General features: G+C 31.3%; 1 long non-coding RNA gene across 1 annotated transcript; it reads left to right on the forward strand.

Moving 5' to 3' along the window:
- The first annotated feature begins 251 nt into the window (after positions 1-251).
- On the forward strand, positions 252-5,985 carry LOC143066335 (uncharacterized). The gene is made up of 3 exons (XR_012975560.1): positions 252-381; positions 3,783-3,888; positions 5,896-5,985. It is a non-coding gene; the product is annotated as an uncharacterized LOC143066335 (long non-coding RNA).
- Positions 5,986-9,065: the final 3,080 nt, after the last annotated feature.

Here is a 9,065-nt window from a genome sequence, read left to right on the forward strand (position 1 = left end):
ATTCTATTTTTACATCTATAACAGGAATTAATTGCAGTACCCTTGAGTTGTAACATTGTTAATTCCACTCCATCAAACAAGTACACATATACCGATAATAACATATGCTTGACTACATTTATTTTAAATTGCTTTGTTTATCTTATCTGGAAAATAAGATGCGTGATTTGAACAATATGATCTCCAATATGGCATTTCCGTGTATTGCATAAATTCAACTGAATCTCAAAAAGTTATCGGTAGATTTAAATGGGTTTTAAGAAAATTATGTGCATAAATAATCATTTTTGAAAATTATTGCAATAAGAAACATGGATGTTATTTATTTTCATGTATGCGTTCTAATCTTCTTCAATGTATTATCAGCAGTGCCTTGCAAGTGTAAGTTGATATATATATATAAAACTATTTTCGCACAATTGCGGTAACTGAAATATTTGACTTTTTTCTCTTCGCTATCGAACAATGATTTCTTATTGGAAATGTTTTTCAGGGGAGTTAGGGGTAATACTACTTGAATTTCATTAAATATTTTATGTTGCCTTACTTGTTTTGATTTAACTAATTATTTTTGTTAATCATTCATTTCATCAATTTTCAGCGACCTCAGTGGTATAAGAATTATTACTACTGTTTCACTAGCTTGTCGACATTGAGTTTGTGAGTTCGAATCCCGCATGTGGCAGGTAAACTCAGCTCAAATTGTAATTGACTAGCTCGGATTGTCAGTTTCCCTTCCCACGTTGCTGGTTCTCTCCGGCTTCCTTCGCGAAAACAAAATGTCACGAAATAGCACAAAAGTACTGAAAGTGGCTTTTAAACGCTAATTAATCACCTTCCATATGCATTTAATTTCATGTACCCTGACTGCATTTTGAAATATAAGATCGCGAGCACAATGTGTGGATGTGCATGGAATAAATGAGTTTGTTAGTTTGCGAATTTGTGAGTTCGGTGGAATGAACAAGAAAACAACTTCCATTTTTCCACCTAGGTTGTTGTTTTTAAATTAGACTTATACATAGGAAGATGTATATATATATAGATAAAAATAAAAACCGCAATTTTTATGCTTGTGCATGTAAAACAAATTTCGTTGTAGGAGGGTCTAAAAACCGCACAAACAACATTTTCCAAAAGACCAAAAAAGTGAAAAAGTATATTTAAACAAAACGCATTTGACTAACAGGTCGAACAACTGATGTTCTTTAACCCTGCTGACTGCCATTGGCGATTGCCAAATAAAATTAATCACAAGATGTAACAAACTGGATCTGAATATAAATTTATTACTAAACAGAAAGAAAAATTTAACTTGTGGCCACGATGTTATGCCACAAACAAACGGTGTCAATATTTTTTTAGAACACCAGATCCGGATTTCGACAATAAATGTCTCTTCAGTGATTTTAGGGATTCAAACGGTATTTGGAAGGCCATATAAAAAGTACCCTCATTTTTAGAAAAAGTACCCTCATTTTTAGATAGACTCTTGAATTTTAAGAGTCAATATAGGATGAACGGATCATATAAACTGGAGGGAAAATATGATACAAGCCCAAACGAAAAAATATAAACGAGTCTAAATTGAAAAATAAGTTCAAACCTATGATTGCGTTGGATAAATACCGCAATTTTTATACTTGTGCATGTAAAACAAATTTCGTTGTAGGAGGGTCTAACTACAGCACAAAAAACATTTCCTAAAAGACCAAAAAAGTGAAAAAGTATAATTAAACAAAACGCATTTGACTAACGGGTCGAACAACTGATGTTTTTTAACCCTGCTGACTGCCATTGGCGATTGCCAAATATAATTGATCACAAGATGTAACGAAATGGATCTTTGTCAATATTATTTTAGTACACAAGATCCGGATTTCGACAATAAATGTCTCTTCAGTGATGTTAGGGATCGAAAAGGTATTTGGATGGCCATATAAAAAGTACCCTCATTTTTAGATAGACTCTTGAATTTTAAGAGTCAATATAGGATGAACGGATCATATAAACCGGAGGGAAAATATAATACAAGCCCAAACGAAAAAATACAAACGAGTCTAAATTGAAAACTACGTTCAAACCTATGATTGCGTTGGATAAAAACCGCAATTTTTATACGTGTGCATGTAAAACAAATTTCGTTGCAGAAGGGTCTAAAAACAGCACAAACAACATTTCCCAAAAGACCAAAAAAGTGAAAAAGTATAAATTTAAACAAAACGCATTTGACTAACAGGTCGAACAACTGATGTACTTTAACCCTTCTGACTGCCATTGGCGATTGCCAAATTAAATTGATCACAAGATGTAACAAAATGGATCTTAATATAAATTTAATACTAAACAGAAAGAAAAAAATTACCTTTTGGCCACGATGTTATGCCACAAAGATACGGTGTCAATATGTTTTTAGTACACCAGATCCGGATTTCGACAATAAATGTTTCTTTAGTGATGTTATGGATCAAAACGGTATTTGGAAGGCCATATAAAAAGTACCCTCATTTTTAGATAGACTCTTGAATTTTAAGAGTCAATATAGGATGAACGGATCATATAAACTGGAGGGAAAATATGATACAAGCCCAAACGAAAAAATATAAACGAGTCTAAAATGAAATCTACGCTCAAACCTATGATTGCGTTGGATAAAAACCGCAATTTTTATACGTGTGCATGTAAAACAAATTTCGTTGTAGAAGGGTCTAAAAACAGCACAAACAACATTTTCCAAAAAACCAAAAAAGTGAAAAAGAATATTTAAACAAAACGCATTTGACTAACAGGTCGAACAACTGATGTTCTTTAACCCTGCTGACTGCCAGCTTACGGCTGCAGTGCAGGCGATTTGGTGTCACGATATCACAGTAGCATGGGTTCGAATCCCGGCGAGGGAAGAACCAAAAATTTGCGAAAGCAATTTAAAGATCTAACATTGTTGGGTTGATGTTTAGTCAAATGCGTTTTGTTGAAATATACTTTTTCACTTGTTTGTTTTTTTGGAAAATGTTGTCTGTGCTGTATTTAGACCCCTCTATTAATAAATTTGTTTTGCATGCACGCGTATAAAAATTGCAGTTTTTATCAAGCGCAATCATAAGTTTGAGCGTTGTTATCAATTAAGACTGGTTTATATTTTTTAGTTTGGGCTTGAATTATATTTGCCTTCGGTTTTATATGATCCGTTATTCCTATTTCGACTCTCTTTCAAAATACAAGAGTCAATCCTAAATTGATGTAAATTATATATGGCCTATCAAATACCGTTTCGATTCTTAACATCATTGAAGAGACATTTATTGGCGAAATCCGGATATGGTGTACATGTTTTTGCACCCAATGTTTGCGGTATTACATCTTTTCCATAGGTTAATTGTTTTCTGTTTGATAATAAATTGTAACCGGGAAGACAAACTCAAGACCGAGCAAAGAAAAAAAACTACAAATAGATCCCGCCAAAGCTTGGAGTAAAGAGATGGCGAGAAAGCACCATTGTTCTTTTAATTTCAAGGAAATGAGTAAAGTTAAATGATGCTATTTTGTCTAATTAAACTGATTGACAGCTGCACCCCAATCTTTATATTGTCTGTCTGTTTCCGCACACAATTTGTTTTATGTATTTGAGCTTTCATTTTGCCATTTGATGAAAACCTTTCTGTTTTGAATTTTCCTTGGAGTTCTGTATTTTTGGCTTTTTTTATTCTTAAATACACATCTAAGCGAAAATAAAATACAAAGCTTTACCTTATTTTTATTCATTTATAAATGTTTTATTCTAGCTGAAGAAAAAGAATGCCCAGCAACTTATCATCAATGCACGGGACGCAGTTGGTGTTGTCCGGAGGGTCTTTATTGCACAGGAACGTCTCTTTGTTTATCGATTAAGTAAGTAAAATTTTGAAACAATTTCTGAAGTCAATGACCCTTTCTATATCTCGACATTTCCCTTCACTTTGTTTCCTCATCAGAATCAAAACTGGACAATTATTGTTAATCGAATCAGAGGATTTTGACCACTTGGTCTTTTCTTTTCTTTTTTTTTTTTTTGTGGGGAGGGGTGTATTTTATATCTTGTATTTGTTTAAATCTATTTTTTAAAATTTGAACGTGTTTTTAAATATATAAAATAATTTAACCTTTCTATCATAGAAAATCCATGGAAAAGAGGAAAAAGTATTCAAGTAGTCTAAAATCATACTGCATCTGTTTTATGAGGTTTTTTTCCATTAAAGTGGCACTAGCTGTTAAATTCATGTTCATGATTAATAACAATATAAAACATTTATCCAAACTATTACAAGTTTTAAATAAACAATAAACAGGACATTGGTATGAACATACGTAACTTTGTTTCGTGTGTATTTTAGTCTAGACGCCATCTAATTAACCATCGAGTTGATCTCTAAAGTCATCCAATGACCATATAGTTATCAAATGTACCAGGATTATAATTTAGTACGCCAAACGCGCGTTTCGTCTACATAAGACTCATCAGTGACGCTCATATCAAAATATTTATAAAGCCAAACAAGTACAAAGTTGAAGAGCATTGAGGATTCAAAATTCCAAAAAGTTGTACCAAATACATATAAGCGATGTAAACATCAATATAGATATAAATAGATTAAGCAAACTCGTGCTGTTGGATTTTTTTATGTCTTTTTAATTTTATATTATAGATGAAAAATAAATGTTTTATATCATCGTTTTTACCTTAATATGAGGCAGGCTTCACCTGTAAATGGGGACGAAGTGTGTGTGAATTATTTTTTTGTAACTTAAATATTTGTTAAAAAAAGAAGAAACGGAAATACCGTAACGTTTCCGATTTTGGTTCTGTTGTTAGGAATTTTAGCTGTGACGTTATTTAAGTTATGACGTCATATGCAATGTAAACAAAGAAACGCTATCATCAGGCAACGTTTTTTTCATATCAAGGAATTATTAAAAATGAAATTGGTATTGCGTTCCTTCCTATTTTATACTAGACTGATAAATATATATTTTACCCAAAGTTTCATACAAACGAGACCGGAAAAAGGAAGTACATTTTAGATTTCTGCGCAGATGCGGGAATTCAAAACATGAAATCAAAAAAATTGAACGATTTTGAGTTCATTAGTACAATAAAAATTTCGGGAAAATTTTCCAGATTTTTTTTTTTTTTTTTTTGATTTTTCTACTGTTATTCGGGACTTCGTCCCTATATAAGAATGATTTTTTTTGTGGATCGAATCAGTCAATCAAACGATTTACCTTTGTTTCAATTTCAATATTGACATTATTTTCCTTTAAATAACTTTACATATACAATTCACGTGTTATCCATCTCAAGCTATGGGGTTAAATTGAAGTTCACATGAATACGGATTCAATGAGGTCGAATTATTCACTTGCAAGTGAATAATGCAAAATCAATGTTTTTTCAGCTTATTTTGACAAAATTGAACCATACCGGCTTCTAAAAGTGAATTATTATTTCACTATTTGCATTTCATTAATGATTGAGCAAAACAATTAATTTATTTGATTTTTTTTTATACATCTCTTAGCTAGTGCCCTTTTAATACTGTTAATAACTACTACGAGAATTGTGTAAGTACTCACGTCATGAAATATTGAAGTGTGGAATGTTTTCAATGAATGACGATACTCGTTAAATTGAATTTTAAACTGAATTCAAAGATAATAATAAGTAACTGTTTCTAGTTTTGATTTCTTGTGATAGGATTATTCTAGGATAGTTTCTTTGAAATATTTTTACTATATATTTAATTTTGATTAACGTGACAATATTTCTTATATAAAAAATATATATATACTTTTTTTTATCGAAAAGGGGAAACGAACTATGTTTAACGTTGAGCAGTAAACATTTTCTTTGTATTTCAGTGGTATTATAGTTTTGGTTATATTATCCTCCGTAGGATTTGGGATTTTACTTGCCATAGTTTGTGTCGTTTATTCAAAATGTACAAGTAAGTACATTTATTTTTGTATTGTTCAGAATTATTCTTCATGTTATAACACTAAGACAGTTTATTTTCTAGGAATGTTCATCCTAAAAAAAACGTTAGAATTTAAATAATTCGTTAATGATTTATTAAACCAGTTATCATAGTTCTATTTTATTCAAATGGTTTTGTTATTGGTTTTGTTTTAGATATGCAAGGTATACCAACATCACTTTTGTATTTAAATCCAAAAGTGAACGATAAATGAAAGAACAACAACTCTCAACAACTTTTTCAAGCTTAATAAAATTTAACGCAAATAATAAAAACACAACAATTAAAGCTATATTATCACTAGATTATATATGTGTACTTTAATGTTGTAACATTTAAACACTTTATTGTAGATAATAAGAGCAAAAGAAATAATGTGATACAAGCAAGACATCGTGTTCCCATTCCAGCAATAAGTGATGATCATCATTTGCCACCATATTCTATTGTCTAACGGGTATATGCATTGTTCTTTGCCACATTATGCAGATTCACAGAGAATTTAGATCCGAAATCGTCCAAAAATGTAGCATTGGTTTACAATTTAACGCCAATAAGGACGTTACAAACGATTATTTCCGTGAATACTTAGAATTGCAGTACCAGCTAGACAATTGATATACATGCGAAGAAAAGATAGCTTCGTGTATATGATCTCTTATATGTGTAGGTTAAAAAATAGTAATTGAACATATACACATGTGTAAATACAGAAATCTATCACTAAATTCAATGTGTATTTAACCACATGATGTTGTGCAGTACTTCACCTTATTTCACAGCAGTATTTTATTTCAACTTTCATCCATATAACAGGCATTTTAGTTATTTTTTTTTCAAATATTCATCAGGTATATATATTTAGAAAAATATATTCATTTTCGATTTATTGCTTGTTCCAATGAAATATGAGTGTTGTATTTAAAAATGTAATATTGAAGTGGCGTGAAATTTATGGGTAAAAATAAAAGTGTGTTTTGTTTTTCATCGGAAACAAACAGATAAAATTGAGGCGTTAAAAATTCAGACCACTTGTTTTATGTATCTCTATTTTAAAATGATATTCGAATCGTTTGATGTGTTTAATCATTTGATTTTGCCATTTTATTAGGGACTTTCCGTTTTGAATTTTCCTCGGAGTATTTTTTTGTGGTTTTACTTTTTATAGTCTTATCTTACTCAGTGTATAGCAATTGATTGATTATAAGTAATTGTGTGTGTGAGTTTGTTTTACCAGTTTGTATGTCTTTTATTTTTTGATGTACTCCAGTATATGTTTTTGAAGACAGAACACGTATAGCTAGCTTAAGCTAAAGCTTAAACAGATAAGACAGAACATGTTTTAGAGGAAACATTACTGTGAGTTGAATATAAGAGCAGCAACAAAACCGCTGCTTCCTTGCTTTATTGTACCAAGAATTATTTGGAACTTCCCAAAGTTGCATATTATTTTTATTTATTGTTGGCGAATACTTGAAGATAACAAAAATAGAATAACAAAAATACCGAACTCCGAGGAAAATTAAAAAGTCCCTATTTGAATGGCAAAATCAAAATTCAAACACCCAAAACTAATTAATACCAACTGTCATATTTCTGACTTGGTACAATCATTTCCTCATGTAGAAAATGGTGGATTAAACCTGGTTTTACAGCTAGTTAATCCTCTCACGTGAATCACAGTCGAATACAATTCTATTATATTGATAACAATGTGTGAACAATACAAACAGACATAATAGATAAAAATGTCAAAAAATAGGGGCACAGTATTCAAACGGTATAAGTCACCAGACCACTTCACAATTGCACTAGGAAAGGTCTATTTAGTATGCCGAGCTCTCAATTGTCCGGAGGCTGAATAACTTTCAATAAAGTAAAAGGACACTATCAACAATTCACCGTCAACGCAAAATATAGCAAAAAGTGTTCGGAATTACTGAAAGCAACGTTAGGTACTTAATCTACTGCTATTATATCTTACACTCTTATATCGGGTACTGTACCTGATTTCCCACAGAAAACCGAACCTGTACATAAAGGTAGTCCATTGTTTAATGCCAAGTACAAACTTGCAACCAGGTTCAACCCACCATTTTTTCTTAAAATGTCCAGTACCAAGACAGGAACATGACCATTGTTATACAACAGTTCTTTTCTGTGTGTGTTTCTGTTGTGTCGTTGTTTTCCTCTTTTATTTGATGTGTTTCCCTCAGTTTTAGTTTATAACCCGGATTTTTTTTTTCTTAATCGATTTAGGAATTTCGAACAGCGGTATACTTCTGTTGCCTTTACTTTCAAAGAAGTGCAATACAGTAAAGCAAACTAAACTTTGCATTCAGGCTTCATTTCCATTTAAATATCCATAAAAAAACATATCAAACACAACAAATATTTAGCCAGAAGAAAATGTTAGGGACACCACATCACTTTTATAGCTTTCTTAATTACGTTATCGTAAAAAAAAAGTTGGTGCTAATTTCCCGCAGGTGGAAACAAAGTGTTTTGATAAAATCGTTATTTGTAATAAAATGAATTAATAAGTTTTATCAACTGATTATATCTGTATATCTGATGTAATGTTGATTTACGTCCCTGAAATCACGTGTTCATCTAACAAAATAATGAAGAAACACTTTACAAGAAAGAGCCGACGGAAACTCACATTATAACTACATCGAAAATACCGGTATGATAGAAAAAGTAATTCTGCCTATCGTGCACTTGGGTAAGAAGATTAACATGAAACATTCTATTAGAGATTGAAAAACAAAACAGAGCACTGCTTACAATGAATGCAGCAAACCAGATTAAGACAATAGACACTAAAACTTTAATCTGATGTCAATAGAAAAAAATTCTATATTAAGAGTAAGGTGTAGCGTGGATTTATTTTTTGAACGTGCAAGCTTGCACAAATATTGAAGCAAGCAAGAAGATATTTTCTTATGTGTTCACACAGCAGTTTTTTTTTCATTTTCATGTGGATATGGGAACGGAGTATGTGTCAAAGAAACAAAACCCGATTATTTTAAAGAAACATATGGCTTGACG

This window comes from Mytilus galloprovincialis, chromosome 3 (assembly GCF_965363235.1).
Source record: "Mytilus galloprovincialis chromosome 3, xbMytGall1.hap1.1, whole genome shotgun sequence".
Taxonomy (NCBI): Eukaryota; Metazoa; Mollusca; class Bivalvia; order Mytilida; family Mytilidae; genus Mytilus; species Mytilus galloprovincialis.